This window comes from Lithobates pipiens, unplaced genomic scaffold (genome assembly GCF_037356315.1).
Source record: "Lithobates pipiens isolate NorthernLeopardFrog02 unplaced genomic scaffold, aLitPip1_a1.2 Scaffold_16, whole genome shotgun sequence".
Classification (NCBI taxonomy): domain Eukaryota; kingdom Metazoa; phylum Chordata; class Amphibia; order Anura; family Ranidae; genus Lithobates; species Lithobates pipiens.
Window position 1 is genome coordinate 351901040 of NW_027507748.1, and position 19188 is coordinate 351920227.

Genomic DNA, 19188 nt, shown 5'->3' on the forward strand with positions numbered 1-19188 from the left:
TTTGTGTTTCAGGTAACAAGCTGCCTGCTGTTGCTAGGAAGATTTACCTCAGCTACTGAGCACTAGATTGGTGACAAATCTTTTGGTGGGAAACATCTAGCCATTGAGTGTAACCTTTTTAATTACATCCTTTACAGTCACTGGATGGAGTCAGAATTTACCTCAGCTGGACTCATCTGGCTCTTTTGACCTGCCCTCCCACCCCTCCTCCCCATTGTTCTTTTTTCCCTTGTCGTGGTCTACCTTAATGTGGGTAAGGTTGCCCACTTTCTGGGTAGACAGTGGCTGGTGCACTGTTATTTTGGTTAGTATAAGAAATTGCTTCTTGAGTCTTAGTGATGTAGCACCCTCTACTTAGGTAGGTACTAGAGGTGACCTTTTGTGAGAGAGCAGGTAAATTTAGGCAGCTTCCAGCTAGGCCTGTTTGTTTTGATCTCTGTGGGCTGGGAGTGGCTCAGAGTAGGCTGGTTACTCACAGACAGCCTCACTCCATTGTCACCTCCCTTTTCCTTCTAGAAGATTCTAGAAGAAAGGCAGGGGAGAGAGGTGGAGCTGTCTGGGGTGTCTCGGGGAGCCATGACCAATCCCCAACTAGGAATGGCAGGGGGCAGGCCTCCTTGAATTACCCAGGGTCAGCCCAGTTGAGGAGGAGTTGTTGGGTGGAAGAACTGAGGCTGGAGTACTAGGCTGTTGGGGCCTTTGGAGGGTGCTTCTCATGACATTGTGTGTATATATAATAAATTCAAAACCAGAAAAGCAATTCATTTGAAATAAAATATTTTATTTATCCAAATAAAATCCAATAAAATATTTTATTGGATAACTATTTTGGCCGTGGCTGTTTTTATTGGTTTAATAAATTTTCTAAAATATTTACAAATAATTTTTATTATCGCATCACTTAAAAGTATAGATAAATAAATAGATAAACCCAGCCACTATGGCTCAGGCTGAATAATATTCTCTCTCCAGAGTAATCAAAACAAACTTACCTCAACCGACAGGAAGTATGATAAGCATACTGCCTGTTACCTAACCCCAGCCCGCGGCTTTTTCCATGCAAGTCTGGAAATCATTGTTTAAAATATCAAGCCCAATAGCTGATAAATGAATACTGTCCTCATGGTATAAACCACAATGACCACCCTCTAATTCTAAGTGCTGAAAACTAAACCCAAAAGGATGCTTTAAAAATGTATTAATAGATCTGTTTACCCGGTTTCAATTTTTTTTTGAAAGGGCGTAAATAGAAACAATAAATACATCGAAGTCGAGGAATAATTTCAGAAAATACAATTCTTAAATGAGGAAAAGCCAAGCTAATGAGAGTAATTGTTTTATGAATTTCAAAGACTAAATCTAAAGTCTTCACCTGATCTATGTCATTACCCCCTAAATGAATAAGTAGAATATCAGGCTGTGGCCAACAGTCAATCTATGAAACAATCTATGAAACTCAGACTGTAAGTCATTCCATCACATAACTCTCCAGCCACTCCAGTACACTTTAAAAGAAGAATCAAGTCTCAAATTCAAAGCATAGAATCTTGCTGATGCTCTCTCCTGAGACCAATAGGAGTGCCCGAGAATCCAAATAACATTCAAGCGACCTGTTAGAAAATGAAACCAAAGAGTTAGGACAGATATACAACTTGTAAGAATCACATATCCATCCACCCAATCTCTTAATTTAATCTAAAATTTGCATGAAAACCAAGTTTGGCAGCTTCAGTGGCTGCACCTATTCTAAAAGAATGAGAAGTTAAGCAAATATGATTCAAATGTAGATAATCCAAACGGCTGTGAAAACACGATTAAACTGGTATCTAGTTAATGGAGAACCATCAACATGAACAAACAAATTATCATTAAAATCGGGTCTTACTAGAAAATATTGTCTTAAAAGCCATATAGGACAAATGTCACAGCAACCTCAATACAGGGCCCTTCCTGCCCAAGCCAATTTTCAGCTTTCAGCACTGTTGCTGTTTAAATGACAATAGTGCGGACATGCTACACTGTACCCAAACAGAATTTTCATCATTTGGTTCCCACAAATAGAGCTTTCTTTTGGTGGTATTTGATCACCTCTGTTTTTTTTTGCTAAAAAAAAATAAAAAGACCTAAAGTTTTTTTTTTTTTTTTTTCTGTTATAAAATTTTGTAAATAAATTTTCTCCTGTACTGATGGGCACCGATGAGGTGGCACTGATGGGCATTGATAGGCAGCACTGGGCACTCATGGGTGGCACTGATGGGCCACACTGGGCACTGAAAGGCTGCACTGATGGGTACTTATGGGTGGTACTGATGAGCACTGATACATGGCACTGAATGACACTGATATGCAGCACTAATAGATGGAATTGATAGGCATCACTGATGGCATTGCCAGGCATTGGGGATGGGCCCTGATTGGCAGCTGCCCGGGTACTGATTGGCATTTCCCTGGTGGTCTAGGGTGGCATACCTGGTGGTCCAGTGTGGTGGCATCCCCGGTGGCATCCTGGGTGTGCATCTGAGGGGGGGCTGCACTGATAAACAATCAGCAGAGACCCCTCTGTCAGGAAAGCAGCCGATCGACTCTACTCGCGTCTATCAGATGTGAGTAAGGAAAAGCCGATCAATGGCTCTTCCTGCTTACGTCATGATCAGCCATGATTGGACATGGAAACGGCAGGAGTAATGTCCTCTTCACTTTCTTCTGGCAACTGTCAACGGTCCATAACCAATAGCCCCTATTTATAGGGATATTTTGCAGTATACATGCATTCATTGGTGGGTTAAATGATTTTTAACTGACCTATCCTATATTAAATTTAAAATGTATATAATTTTATTGGATAACTTATTCTAGCCTATGAATTTATCCTATTTTCAAAACTATTGGGATATATAAAAAAGACAATTATTGTTGCCTCAGATCCCATCAGGAACAGGGGGTCTATAAATAGGCTTCCCCCCCTTTTTCCTTTACATTCTGGGGAGGGTGACCTTGGGCCTGTGACTCGGGTGCAGGATGAATCCCTTCAAGAACGCACAAGAGATCTGTACAGGAGGCACAGAGAGAAGTCAGTGACTAAGCACTTTGTGGGTGGACAGTGGTTGGTAAACTGTTATTTAGTTATTTAGTTGGTATAAGATATTGCTGCTTGAGCATTAGACACGTGCGATTAGTTTCAAAGGAAAATTCGTACAAATTTCCGAAAACTTGTATGCATCCAAAATACAAATTTTTATGCATACGAATTCCAAATTACGAAATTTGGTTAACGAATTTCAGATCCAAATTCATAATGAAAATTCATATTTAACGAAAAGTTAAAAACCCAGGAAGTCAGCACAACATAGGGATGGTGGGAACCCCTCATAATTATAAATTAATCGAAAATTCGTAATTGTTACGAAAATTTAATAAACCTAAAAGTTAAAACCCCAGGAAGTCAACATGGGGATGGTGGGAACCCTATGGGAATTTCTATGCTTAGGAATTTCATACGAAATATGAAATTTCGTATTACGAATTTCGGAATTTTGGATCCAAATTAACAGAAACATGACTGGTGTTTTGTTCACCAATCAGAGGAAGTCAACACAGCACAGGGATGGTGGGAGCCCCTCATAATGAAAAATTCATCATAACGAACTTTCGTTATTTATCGAAAAGTTTACGAATCTAATGAAAATTCGTATTTCGGACAAATCCGAATTGAATTTCGTACACGAATTACGAAATACAATTTTTTTTTCAAACAAAACTAAACACATTTTTTGACGGTGCCCATGTCTACTAAGCATGACGGTCTAGTAATATTTAACAGTTGTACTGTTTGGTGATAAAGGTTCCAATTCATTTCATAATTAAAATTTATGTAAACCCAATAAAGGGGCTGCGGCCTAAACTTTTCCACAATCCTTGCTGTGTATATTTTATTATTTAGGTATGTTCTTATGGTATAATGAGTGTTAATGGGGTGTACACTCCCATGCGGTTCGTAACTATGTATGAAGGAAATCTGTCATGAGATAAAAATATGGAGGCTGGTATTTTCAAAAAGTGTTCATTGCTATTCTGATCTTTTTGCTTCAACACTTCTCCAGCCTGGAAAAAAATTTAAAGTCAGAGGGTCAGAATAACAGCTAATCAGCAACTTTACTTGTACTGCTGAGTAAAAATGTTTTTGGTTTCAATAAGTCAGACCTAAACTTGGGTACACACATTTTTTTTTTTTTTGAACCAGTGAACTGAACTAAAAAAAAGTTCAGATTCCTGCATCCACACAAACAATATAGAGGCAGTGATCTCCCCCACTGTGGGATTGTAATCTGACAGTAGGGACTCCCTCAGAATTCACTGATCAGCACTGCAGCCATTGACTGCAGTATCTGATCAAATGCTGATTTTTCAGCAGGACATTTCAAAATGATTTGCTTTTGATGAACAGACAGGGCTACACAGAGGTTAAAATTTGCCCAGTTCCTATTGAACCAGATGAATTTCGATACGTGTATATCCAGTTTGACCTTTTAAAGTTGGTTTTACAGTAGTAGAATTTTGTTCTAAATGTTTCGTTTTAGGAACTTTAGATCCATGTTCGAATTGTTAGTGGAGCCAAACCAGAGTTTGTTTTTGTAGTGCCAAGAAATTTGTCCGGACAATCCGCCCATGTGTGGGCTCCGGCAGACTTTTTTTTCCCAAAAGTCCGGCGGACTTAGAAAGTAGTTTTGACTCAAAAATTATCCACCGGTCTGCGAGTCTGGTGGACAATCCGGCCGTCTGTGTGCTAGTCCGCCGGACTTTTGAAATTAATGGACTTTCCCGCACAGGGAGGAAAGTCTGTTCATTTTGGACGTGGCTCTAGGTGGCCGGGACTAGCGAAGGAGGTCAATGTCGCCGAATTTGGCGGCGAGATTGACACGTCGCCGGCCCCGTCACCTGGTATGCACACTTAAACAGGAAGCCCTACGCCGAAAAAACGGCGTGGGAGTCCTCACCAAAGTCCATATCAGATCCTTATCCGAGCACGCAGCCCGGCTGGTCAGGAAAGGGGGTGGGGACGAGCGAGCCATACCAGGCCGCGTGCCCTCAACATGGGGCTGGGGTGCTTTGCACCCCCCCACCCCAAAGCACCTTGCCCTCACGTTGATGAGGACAAGGGCCTCTTCTTTAATGATTTAGTGTCAGGTCACCTTGAGGCGAGGTGACAGATGCACACCGTAGGGATCAGGAGTGCACCGCAAGGTTGTGGACCCTAAGGCTGACTGCTGCGGATGGGAGATAGATCCCACCGAGGTTAGAGCGTAAGATTCCCTGGGGCGCGGAGTCTAAGAGCCAGCAGGTGTTCACCAGAGCCTCTAGTGGTGAGGATGGACTTGGCTGCAACTGGCTCCAGGTTGCGACCCCCACGGTCCTCCAGCTCACACCCACAGTAGGCAACAGGAGGATAGGGATAGTGAGGGATAAAGCCAAGGTCGGGGCCACAAGCAGACAGGAATAGTCAGGGACACGCCAATAGGTCAGGATCACAGGCAAACAGGGATAGTCAAGGACACGCCAAAGTCGGTAACGGAACAACAGAAGAGCACACGGCAGGTAACAGGAAGCTAAACACACAAAGGAATACACAATGGTTGATCAGCAGGGTTGGCCTGCAGTGCACAGGTTAATATAGAGTTCTCTGATAGGAGCTAGGGTGGAGTCATGCCAGAGGATGGATTAAAAAAGCAGTCAGGTGAGGGTCGGCTGGTCTCTAGAGATGAATACTTGGAAACAGGTAAGCAGACAAAATCTATTGCAAAACCATGACAGTACCCTCCCTTTTAGGAGGCCTCCCCCTCCCCCGCCTGGGTCCAGGCTTAAAGGGAAACTCCAGATGGAACCTCCTCAACAGACTAGGAGCAAAGACCTCAGATGCAGTGATCCAAGACCTCTCCTCAAGGCCAAACCCTTTCCAATGTACGAGGTACTGAAGAATGCCTTTACGGAGCCGGGAATCCAAAACTTGACTAACCTCATATTAGATTATCCTCAGAGACTGGAACCGAGGTAGGGAAAGGACGAGAGGACTTGAAGACTAAAGGCTTTTTAGGAAAGGGTAAGGGCATGAGAAGATCAGGAGCCTGAGCAGGGTCCCTAGACCCTTAAAGATGAGCTGGGCATCTAGAACAGGACCACCAGACTGGGCAGAGGTCAGTGGATCCCTGAGGTCAGGTTGGTTAGAAGGTGACATGTCACAAGAGTCAAGCTGGATAGCTGAAACACAAACAGAATGCAGAGAACCCTGAGAAAAAGATTGATAACCCCACCTGGCCGAATGAGGCAGTCTATCCAAAGGATGGATTGAGCCTCTTAAATGGGTTTGAACGGACATAGTAGCAGTAGGGTGAGGCCGGGTCACCGAAGGTCCTGAACAAGAAGCAGGAAGCTCATTGGGCATGGGCTGGACTGGCATAACTGGTGCAGAGGCCGACTGAATAGTATTGTCAGGTGTAGCAACCATCTCAATCGCATCACAGGGCATAGCAACTGTGGAACTTGCAGACAAGTTAGCCTGGCTGTGCGTCCAAGGGAAATTAGGGACAGGCAAAGGTAAATGGTTATGCAAACTGGAGTGAATGATCGACTCAGGTTCATAGGTGGGCCCCTCATCCAGAGTACCACATGATCTAGAGAGTGCATCAGTCCGACTATTGCAGGACGCATCCCAGAGATCGCTATATACAGCGGGAAGAGCAGAAGATACTGGGATGGTGGTAACAGGAAGTTTCTCTTTTGGGGTACCCTTGAGTAGGCAGGAAGAGGAACAGGAGGAACCCCAAGCCAGGATCTGTCCAGCAGACCAGTCAACGTGTGGAGAATGGAGCCGTAACCAAGGAAGACCTAATATGATAGGAGATGAAGCCTTAGGTAAGACAAGGAAGGATATCCACTCCTGGTGGAGTGTCCCTACTGACATCTTAACAGGAAGAGTCTGAAAGCGGATAGGGCCCCCTGGAAGAACAGTGCCATCAATCACCAAGACCACCAATGGCGTTGTAAGGGGCAAAAGGGTAAGTTTCATGGAGGATGCAGTTTCCCAATCCATGAAATTGGCAGCAGCTCCGGAATCCAGATGTGCTGAGACCGAACGAGAGGAAGCACCGACAAGAAGCAACACAGAAAGGAGAAGACGAGAAGGTGAAGGTGATATTTCAGGGTCTAATACTCCACCTTCCAGATGTATTAGCCCTGAGCTTTTTTCCGGATGAAGAGAACAAGTGTCACGGAAATTACCTGTGGCCCCACAATAGAGGCATAGGCCCAGAGTTCTGCGCCTAGCACGTTCTTCGGGGAGATAACTTAGTCCAGCCCAACTGCATAGGTTCCTCAATAGGCAGGGGGTGCCCCTCGGATTGAAGAGAAGGGACTGGGGGCTCAGGCTGCCTAAAGAACGGGGAGTGCTGGTGTCTTTTTTCCAGGGCCCTCTCCTGAAAGTGAATATCGATCTGGTTACACAAGGTGATGACACTGTCCAGATCAGCAGGAAGGGATCTTCCTGCTAATTCATCCTTCACTCTATCAGAGAGGCCATGTAAAAAGGTTGCAACTAGGGCCTCATTATTCCAGCTCAATTCAAATGTGAGGATACGGAACTGAAGAGCATACTGTCCCACAGACGCGGACTCTTGACGGAGACGTAAAAGAGCGCTAGCCGCTGAGGGGACACGACCCGGTTCCTCGAAGATATTCTAAAAAAGTTTCAAGAAATCAAACAGGCTAGAAACCACTGGATCATTCAGTTCCCACAGAGGGGCAGCCCAAGCTAGTGCCTCGCTGGACAGGGGGGATATAATATATGCTACTTTCATCCGATCGGACAGGAAGTTTTGGGGCTGCCTAAGTCGGTAACGGAACAACAGAAGAGCACACGGCAGGTAACAGGAAGCTAAACACACAAAGGAATACACAATGGTTGATCAGCAGGGTTGGCCTGCAGTGCACAGGCTAATATAGAGTTCTCTGATAGGAGCTAAGGTGGAGTCATGCCAGAGGATGGATTACAAAAGCAGTCAGGTGAAGGTCGGCTGGTCTCTAGAGATGAACACTTGGAAACAGGTAAGCAGACAAAATCTATTGCAAAACCATGACATTTAGAAACCTTGTGTGTTTTATTTATTTTTTTACATTTTTTTCACCAGGTGAATGGGTAGAGGTACATTGTACCCCATACTCATTCACATAGGGTGGGGGTCAGTATCTGGAGGCCCCTTATTAAAGGGGGCTCTTGGATTCCGATAAGCCCCTTGCCCGCAGACCCCGACAATCAACGTCCAGGGTTGTCGGGAAGAGGCCCTTGTCCTCATCAACATGGGGACAAGGTGTTTTGGGGTGGGGGGGCCGCATGGCCCCCCCTTCTCCAAGACACCCCCCCATGTTGAGGGCACGCGGCCTGGTACGGCTCAGGAGGGGGGGTCGCTCGCTCCTCCCCCACCCCTTTCCTAGCCGGCCAGGTAGCGTGCTCGGATAAGGGTCTGGTATGGATCTGGGGGGGACCCCACGCCGTTTTTTCGGCGTAGGGGGTTCCCCTTAGAATCCATACCAGACCTAAGGGCCTGGTATGCTCTCGGAGGGGGAACCCACGCCAATTTTTTTTCATAAATTTGGCGTGGAGTTCCCTCTTGAGAGCTGATAATTCTGTCAGAGTCACCTCCGTATAGACGGAGATCCGACTTGGAGGCGACCTCCATTGAAATCAATGGGTACCAGTCACCTACAAGTCGGATTGAAGTAGTACAGGAACCTTTTCTGAAGTCGGAGCCTGAGCCGTACCAGGCCACGTGCCCTCAACATGGGGGGTGCCCCCCACCACAAAGCACCTTGTCCCCATGTTGAGGGCACGTGGCCTGGTACGGCTCAGGAGGGGGGGCGGGTGCTCGCTCGTCCCCACCCCCTTTCCTGACTGGCCGGGTTGCGTGCTCGGATAAGGGTCTTATATGGACCTTGGGGGGGACCCCCACACCATTTTTTCAGCGTAGGGCTTCCCCTTTAAGTCCATACCAGGTGACAGGGCCAGCGATGTGTCAATCTCGCCGCCGAAGGTCCCGGCTCAAAATGAACAGACTTTCCTCCATGTGTGGGCAAGTCCATTCATTTCAAAAGTACGGCAGACTCACGCCAAAGTCCAGTTGTGCGTGGGCAGGTCCGCTCGTTCGGAAAGTCCGGCATTTGGTCCGCCAGACTAAGTCCGCTGGATAGTCTGTTCGTGTGTACGCGGCATCAGTGTTGTATGTGGTTCTTGTTTGGGAAGGCCAATTAATTCCAAAATTAAATGCTAAAAGCAGTGACAGCTGGTGTTTATTTTTTAGGGGGGGGGGGGGCGGCAGCCCCCCATAGGAGGACGGGCAAACATTAAAGCCCACACGTAACCCATCTAGGTAGCGGGCGGGCAGCGTGTCCGACGGGTCAGGCGGCAGCTTTCATCCTTTCTCCTCCTGTGGATCATGGCGGCTTCCGCCATGAGTCTCCCCCTCCTCCTCGGCGTCCAATAGGATCGCCTGTCCTTTCAGCCAAACGGGTGACAGGTCTCATAACCCACTTCCTGATTGGCTAGGAGGAGGATCAGTGTGAAAATAGTGAATATTCATTTTCTGTCATCACACAACAGGGTGGGCTTGGAGCGCAATGCCCACCTTATTTTGAAGCCTATTATGCTGCGTACACACGATCGGAATTATGGTCAGAAAAAGCTCAGATGGTTTCCGAGCATGTGTAGGAATTTTTCGCATAGAATTGCTACAGCTCTCAAATTTTTGTTGGCGGGAATTCGGAGCCTACACACGGTCGCATTTTCCAATGAAAAGCTCTCATCGGTCTTTTGCTGGCCAAAATTTTGATCGTGTGTATGCGGCATTAGAGTCTCTGCCTCTAATCAGGTGCTTAACCCCCCCCATTGGAATCCATGCATCTAGCACTCTGTATGTAGATCAGGGTCCGGATGCATGGATGGGGGGGTGGCGCCCCTAGTGGACGGGCTGCCACTGGTTAAAAGCAAATTCACTTTTGGACTAGTTTTGAATGACATTAATCAAGCCAGTCAATGTACTGACAATTTTCCTTCAAATTTTTGTATGAATTTTCATTTGAAAAGCTAGAAGCATATAGCCAGCTTTAAGCTTTCATTGAGAGAATGTATCAGTTAAGAGAGAAGAGCAGCAAAACACAGTCAGTGTGCAACATTACTAAGCAGAGTCTGTATATGTGATTATTTATGAAGTCTGGACACTCATGAGATTATTTACATTATGAGGATCACAATCATATACTTTAAACATAAAGCCTAGTTTCCATTACAGAATCAGATTTCCAATAGAACTGTTGAAAGCAGCTAAAACACACCTGGAACAGTTGATTCTGACACTGGAGCTTTGGCACTGGTAACTTTTTGTCTTTGGAATAGAGAGGTGGATATGCAAACAGGGGCTTATATTTATTGGGGTTACAGAGGAGGTGTGAGTAGAATTTTTAGGTTTGGGCATTACGGTCAGTGTCAGGAACTGTGGCTCCCTAGCAAGTGACTGGCGGCAACTGTTTACAGTATACCTTCAACGCTTGCAAAACCATTGTTGGGTAGTAACATACATTGCACAAAATTTCAGTGAAATTATTCTGCTACATCTTTCACAAATACACCAACTGGCAACCTTTTTATTGTTGTACAACAAAATACTAGATATACTAATAATTTATTTCTAGACAAAAGAGAACAAAAACAAATCTGTTTCATTTATTCTTGCAGACAATAGCGATTGATTCATCTACGTGCATATATTCAGTTATCATACAGTTTGCCTTGGCAGACCTATTCGAGTTAATGTTCTGATTATACATAAAGATGTAATCAGAATCACTGACCCTGTGAACTTTAATAAGAGCTGATATTTTGGAGCCCTTCCCTTTCTTTTTTCTTCTTCCTAATAATTGCTAATCCTTGTTGTACTACTAGTCTGGTTAGTCATTTCAGTTAGTCACTGTGCAGAAACAAACCGCCATTGCACAGAAGGCAAACTTTGCATTGTTGTAACAGTGGAAAGACAGACAAAGAAGGTAGGAAGTTTGACTTCATACATAACTGAAAAGAGCTTTCATCATCCATTGCATCATGAATCCTTTTTCTTAGAGAATTGAATTTGTCAGCTTCCTTCAGGTAAAGAATGAAGCTTGACCAATAGCCACAGAGCCATTCATGCTTTAAGACAGTGGTCATCAACCCTGTCATCAGGGCCCACTAGCAGGCCAGGTTTTATGTATTACCTTGGGGAGATGCAGACTAGTATAGTGCAATCACTGAGCAGAAAATGATATCACCTGTGATGTATTTCAGTTATCTTGCAAACCTGGCCTGTTAGTGGGCCCTGAGGACAGGGTTGATGACCAGACATGCAATATTATATTTTTACCAAAGCCAGCCATTCGGGTGAGTGGCCCTTCATAAACAAACCACTCTTTCTCATCGTACATCATGGGACACAAAGCCATAGTAGTTACTATGTGGGTTATAGGCCACCTTCAGGTGATGGACACTGGCATGCCCTAAGACCAGAAGTGCCCTCCTTATATAACCCCTCCCACTACTGGGAGCACCTCAGGTTTTTCGCCAGTGTCTAAGGTGTTGGTCACGAGTAAAGGTGTGCTGTGCTGAGCTCTGCTGGAGCAATCCTTGCTGGGGCTAACCATACAAACTGGATCCATTCAAAGTGTCTTTTTGTATCCGAAGAAACGAGGCCTTGCCTGTAACACTTCTCTTTTTAGAGAGCTCGACCCTGGGATCCAGTACTTTTTGGTAGTAAAGCCATAAAGTTTTACTGGCGGGATGCTATTACAGGTCCAGGATTGTGGGTTTCCTTTGAGGATCCCCAGCTCCTGAAGGTTTAACAGAACCCACTGTGAAGGGTGAAGATTGGGTCTGTTGGTTTACCACAGAAAACCCTGCAGTGGAGTTTTCTAAGAAATTGTAATATAATATATAATATAATATATATAATTGCGCTACCAAATAGAAACAATGTATAAAGCAGCCAGCATCAACAATGATACAATTGCATAGAAAACAAAAAAACTAAAAATTGTGGAAAAGGTGAAAATCTTTTTGCACAGCGGCGTAGCATAAGCCAAGCAAGCATAATAAAAATAACACAAATGCAATATGTATAGATAAACAATACAGAGATCCACGTGAACAATGTGTAAAGATTCCCACAATATATGTGGATAAATGATAAAGAGATCCACGTGAACCGTAAAAAAAAACGTAGCTCAAACAAATAATGTGAAAAACAAAAAACAAAAAATATCCTATGACACGTAAGAAAGTAATCGTCCCCTTAAGCAACAAATAGTCCCTTTTCAGTAAGGAGTGATCCAAATTGACAGGAGTGCCCAACTTCCAGTAAATGTAATCCGTATTCTGTATAAACGGGGTGTCCAATGTAGGATATCCTCAGCTTAAACTCCAACGTAGGAAGTACTCACATCGTAGTAGGTGTATCAAAAATAAAAAAGGGGAAAAGAAAAAAGCAAAAGGCCTCCTCATAGAGTAGATTAAATCCAGTAAAAAATACGTTTATTAAAAAAATATATCAAATTAGAAATACATGCATGTATAAGCCCGCAGTGAAGAGGGGTACAAAAAAGAAAAACAACAACAAAACATCTGGATGCATGGAAAATCTCGCCAGCAGGCTAAGTACCCGACATGTTTCGCAATAACTTGCTTCAACTGGGGCATAGCCTGCTTGCGAAATCCCACGCTATAAATACACATCCATTCAATTACAATTAGCATCAGCTGTTGTCTAGAGACACAAGCGGCAAAAATTCAAGCAATGTTTTTAAAACCACCCATGACATCTATTGCTGACACCACACAGAATAGACCTAACAATGAGAGGAGAGGGCAAAGTGTCAGCACCCATCCCACTCAGAACAGACCTATCACTGAGAAAGGAAATCAAAGCGTATATATATTTATTATTACTGGCACAAACGGATGCTGCTCGGCAGCTTTCAGCTCCTCCCTCACCATTCTCCCTTCTTCCTGGGATCCCCATAGGATCAGGAGTGCAGGAAAAAGGTTAGAGGGGAAGGGCCGTAGGCAGCAGGGGGCGGGGCTTAGCGCTGCGTTGGCATCTTCCAAAGTTCAGCGCAGGAAGGGAGGTTTTAAAAGGCACTATTTGTACTGTTTCATGCTGCTGGATGGACACAAGAGCAAAGATGGTATTAAGAGGTTTTGGTGACACAGGTACATTCTTTTTTGACACATTTACTGAATCAGGCTGAGCATTAATAGCAGCGAAAGAATTGGACTATTGCTCAAGCAGTGGATGCATTCCTCTTGGTAGTACCTCTGCTTTGTGCATCAGGCTATGAGCGGAAGGTTGGTAAAAAAAATCTCAAAAAAGGGCTCTAGTAAGACTACTACAGTCACATGTCAGCCTAGAACCATCTAAAAAAAGATGGCATCCTTCCCTGAGAGTGATATGGCTGGTCAGAGTGAGCCATCAGGAGGGGCAAGTGTTGCAGCTGCTCTTAACACTACAGCCCCAATGTATATTACCCAGGAGATTTTTTCTTCAACCATTTTAAATGTATGCTTTATTTGCATTCCAGACTGGGGCTAAGCATAGCAGGTCCCCGTCCATTGCTCAGGACTCTTCTACTGAGGAACAAGGAGCAAGAGATGATGAATTTCTTTCAAAGGACCAGAAAAAGGCTGAAGTCTCCTCTTCTGAAGAACCTGATACGGAGATATCAGGTTCACAGGAGAGGTTGTTGGTACAATCTCTCACTGAGTTGGTCCGCTCCACTTTTTTACTGCCAGAAGCACAGTCAGTCGATGAGCCCACTTCTGGTTTCGGTTCACTAAAGCCTCCCCAATCTGATCATTCTTTTCCTATCTATTCATGACTAAGGAAGCTTATGTATTCTGAAAGGGAGCACCCAGATAAACAATTTTTCCCTCCAAAAAAGTTTTCAATACTTTATCCTATGGAGGAAGACTTTTAAAAGAAATGGGGAACTCCAGCAATTGACGCTGCTATATCTTCTGTAAATAAAAACCTGACTTATCCAGTTGACAATACTCATATGCTAAAGGATCCAACGGATAAGAAGTTGAAGTTCCTTTTTAAAACTATATTTCGCTCGCAGGTTCAGTCATTCAATCTGCGCTGGCAGGGATCGGAGTATCTGTCCTTAAAGAACCAGTTTATAGAGGTACTCAAAGTTATTCCTGATCAGTAGGCTCAGAATTTGGTTGCTATATCAGGATCATTGTGTTTCACAATAGATGTTATGAAAGATTCTATTCCCAAGGCCTCGCGGCTCATCCTAGGGCTGGTACATGTGCGTAGAATCCTATGCTTGAAAAATTGGTCAGCTGAAGCGCCATGCAAAAGCTCTTGGCCAGTTTCCCTTTTCATGGTGAACGGTTGTTCAGAGACGATCTAGTTAAGTATATATTCAAAGAATTTCTAATGGGGAAAAAGTTCCCTTTTACTGGCTAAGAAGAAGTTTAAGCATTTTACTTTTAAACATACTTCTTCTCCAGTGCCAGGGGCAGCAGCCTCCAGACAGTCACGTCGGCCTCCACCATGTTAAACCTCAGGGTCAGTCCCAAGGCCAAAAGAGGATCTGGGAGAGGAAACACACAAAACAAAATACAAAAGCCTCCTTATGAAGGGAAACCCCCGCTTGCTCGAGTGGGGGGAAGGCTTCTACAGTTTTCAAGGGTCTGGCAGGAACAATGTCAAGACAGATGGGTGGCTTCCTCAATTTCTCTAGGTTGAAAACTAGAGTTCCTAGAGTTCCCATCTCCTCCTTTTCTCAGATCAAACATTCTCAGTGATCCAATGAAAAATAAGTCTCTCTCTAGCTCTGGGTCATCTCTTGTCTCAAGGAGTGATATCGGAGATCCCCTTAGGAGAGCGAGGTTTGGGGTTTATTCAAACCTGTTCACGGTTCCAAAACCAAACAAGGATGTCAGACCCATTTTAGATCTCAAACATCTAAACCAGTTTTTGAATATCTGTTCCTTTCGCATGGAATCAATCTGATCAGTAGTCTCCATCCTACAAGGGGGGGAACTTCTGGCATCAATCGACATCAAGGATGCTTATCTCCATGTGCCGATTTTCCCTGCTCATCAGAAATTTCTACACTTCGCAGTAGATAATCTTAATTTTCAGTTTGTAGCTCTACCTTTTTGGTCTGGCTACTGCACCCCGAGTGTTGACAAAGATCCTGGCTCCTCCTTTAGCCAAGTTAAGGGTCAAAGGTATAACAATACTAGCCTACTTGGACAATCTACTCTTGATGGATCAATCGGTAGCCTGCTTAAACCAAACTTTGGTCACCACAGTCTGCTACCTGGAAGACCTAAGTTGGATTCCCAACCTCTTCACTGAGGACACACACAGCTGTGGAGATTGCTTGCTGTGTCTCATTACTTTTATACTTAGGATATTCACCTGACTCAGGTACTTACCATATTCACCTTTTTGATACTTACCTTATTTAGGCACACTTGCATATCTCACACATTGTTTATCTTACGAGCACTTATTCTTATTTATTTATTTATTTATTTTTTTGGATACTGATGATTTTTCCACACGAGTCCATCTTTCTTTTTTAATTTTCTTACCTTGTCACCTGCCAGTACCCCCTTGCTACCCTATGGTTTCCACCATCTCCATGTCCCTACCATCCTTGATTCAGGCTTTACTTGGCTATACATATCTTTATGCCTATACTTATTGATTTTACTTTACTACTTTAGATGCCTGATAAACATATTTGTTTATAGCTTATACGCTTTATGGACTAATGAGGTTCCTAGGGATACATCACTACCCACACAATTGTAGTTCACCTCTTTCCCCCCTCTCTTTGTCCACTTTGTCACCTGGTAGTACCCCTCTGTTGTCCTAGGTTTCTAACCATCTTCATGGCCCTACAACTTTTGGCTCAGGCCTTTCATTCATGCATACATATCTTTATACCAATATCTATTGATTTTACTCTACTACTTCAGATGCCTGACAAACATACTTATGTTCACAGCCTATACTTTTTATTGACCAATGAGGACCCTAGGGATACATCACTACACCTTTGCCATGCCTGCTCTCCGTTTGGCCCTGGATGGGGTCCCATTTGATCCTGCCCCCTCAGCTCCCAGGGGAGGCATACGCTGCTGCCGTCTCGAGGCCGCACACCTGGAGCCATGGCCAAGCTCAGTGGTAAGTATGGGGGGGCCTACAACCCCTCCTACCCTGCGCTGTTATAACTAATACTGTGCTATATTGCCAAACATATATATTTCTGTTCATCCTAGGTACATTGTTACACACATCCACCCCTGAAGAGCGAGCTGGATCTCACGAAACTAGTCGGGTAGTATGATGCCCGTGTACCATGTACTACTTCTACATTTATGTACCAATACTCCTTGTTTATATATTTTATATTGGCAACCGTTGATGTTATTTATCCATGTAAACAATTGTACTTGAATAAACCATATATTATAGTTACTACTGTTATGTTTACTGGCGGAAACAGTACCCACTTCATTTAAAGTCCCAGGGCGAATCTTTTGTTGTTTCCCAACCTAGAGAAATCCTCCTTAAAACCATCAAGAAGATTGCAGTACTTGGGGCTGATCATAGATACAGGAGGGTGTTTCTGCACCAAGAAAGGATCAGTTCCATGAGGGAACTGATTTAGTTGGTCGAAACAAAGAAGAATCCTATTTGACATTGCATAAAATTGTTGGGAAAGATGGTGGCTTCTTTCAAGGCCGTTCCTTATGCACAGTTTCATTCAAGACTGCTACAAATTAGTATCCTGTCTACTTGGAACAAGAAGGTCCAAGCTCTGGACTTCCCAATGCATTTATCCCCCAATGTGCGTCAGATCCTCAATTGGTTGATATCCAAGAATCTTCAAAAAGGGAAATCGTTTCTACCAGTCACATAGAAGGTGGTAACAGATGCCAGCCTTCTGGGCTGGGAGAAGTCCTGGAAGAAACATCTGTCCAAATCAGAGAGGACCTTCCCATAAATATTCTAGAGATTTGGGCAGTACGCCCAGCCCTGGAGGCCTGGACATTTAGACTATGGAATTGTCCTGTCAGGATTCAATCTGACAATGACATAGCAGTGGCCTATATCAATCACCAAGGGGGCACGAAGAGCCGTGCGGCCCAGAGAGAGTTGAATCATATTCTTTCTTGGGCAGAAAGCAACATTCCTTGCCTTTCAGCAATTTTCATTCCAGGGACAGAGAATTGGCAGGCGGACTACTTGAGTCTCCAACAATTGTTCCTGGGAGAATGGTCCCTTCATCCTGACATCTTTCTGTCAATATGTCAAAAATGGGGAGTTCCGGACATGGATCTGTTTGCGTCCAGGTTTAACAAGATTGACAACTTTGTGTCAAGTACAAGGGATCCGATGGTATGCGGAACAGATTCCTTGGTCTTTCCGTGGGATCAGTATTCACTGATCTATGTGTTCCCTCCTGTTCTGCTGATTCTGCGTCTTTTTCGTAGGATCAAGCAAGAAAAGGAGGTGATTCTTGTGGCCCAGGAGATCTTGGTTTGCTGAGATCATAAAAATGGCAGTAGGGGACCCTTGGACCCTACCACTGTGGCCAGATCTTCTCTCGAAAGGTCCGGTATTCCATTCTACCTCACAAATGCTAAATTTAACGGTTTGGCTATTGAGACCCACATTCTAAAGGACTGTGGGCTGACAACTTCAGTAGTTTCTACTGTGGTTAATGCTAGGAAGCTGCGCTCCAGAATCATACTATGGAATCTGGAAGGCATATGGCTCCTGGTGTGAATCCAGGGGTTGGCACCCCAGAAAATGTCATAGGTAGGATCCTTGAATTCATACAGATGGGATTAGAGATGAAGATGGCCTTGAGTACTATCAAGGGCCAGGTGTCGACCACAAGGTGTTCGGGTTTAAAAGGATGAGGTGACAACTCTAGGAACCCATTCATAATCGTCATGTTGAGGGGCAGATAGATGTGGCCAGTGAGAACGTCTTCAAGTTGGCCGCACTCATCCTGCAGTAGGCTCGAGGAGACTACAGCAGTGATGAAAATGCATGAAAATATCTGAAGGTTTTGCCAGCTCTTCCCACCAGAACTCTGCAGGAACACCCCTCACTTACCCACTGTCTCTTCTTCATCTTTATGAACCTATGACGGAGGTGTGCTCCGTATGGTCACTGCTGTCCCTGGTCTATTATTGGCATTTGATCAAGGAAGGGTGATGCCAGACATTTGAATCCGAAACGTCCCTTGCTGCATGAATAATATCAAGGTGGTCTGTGGAAGTTCCGTTACTGGGCTGATGTTTGGATATATACAGGCTTTAACTAAGCTTGCCTCTGGTAAGCGTGAAATCTATGTGGTGATGGATCACGTGTTGGTGGTGTCTGTACAATCATAATTTAATTTCACCTCTTACTCAATTGGACTTTATTGGACTCTGTTTTTCACTATTGTATATAATATTGGATTGTTTCTTTATTGAATACACAAATAGGGGTTATATATACATCACGTATATATAAGTTAGCAAAGATTTTTTTCGTTACTAAAAGCTGTTCTAAAAATCCTATTTTGGAAGCCAATAGGGCTCAGCACCCGTGTGAATGAATGCATAACTTTTATTTTATCTGGGGGTTCGGTAAAAGGGAGTGAGGTGGTTTAGGTGCACATTATTTCAATTAATATTCATGTCTAAAAAAAAAAAAAAATCTCCTGAATGGACTGTCTGATGCACTGTAATCACCCAGGGATGAAGATAAAAGTCTAAAAAATTACAATTGAAGACCTGTTTACCAATCAGTTGTTTCAGACAGATATTGATCCTTGTTTAGGCACTTTGTGGTATAGGGTAAAAAAGTCTCCCAAAATCTCCTGCCTGCAAATCATCTTGCCATTTGACTTCCAATGGAAAAAAAAAACTGCTGGAATGTTAAAAAAAATATTGCAGTCTGTTACAATTAGATAATCACTTAGAGACAGGCTTTTTTTTATAATTTTTATTCAGAAAAAGAAATAAGGATATACAAGTATACAAAGGCATACATGAAGGCACACTCAGTGATAAGAAGAGAGGATATAAATATC

At 43.9% G+C, this 19188-nt stretch overlaps 1 long non-coding RNA gene across 1 annotated transcript; it reads left to right on the plus strand.

The window, feature by feature from the left end:
* Positions 1-15436: 15436 nt before the first annotated feature.
* LOC143984376 (uncharacterized) lies at positions 15437-16614 on the plus strand. Its single transcript, XR_013274817.1, has 3 exons — positions 15437-15512; positions 16099-16277; positions 16373-16614. It is a non-coding gene; the product is annotated as an uncharacterized LOC143984376 (long non-coding RNA).
* The last annotated feature ends 2574 nt before the right edge of the window (positions 16615-19188 follow it).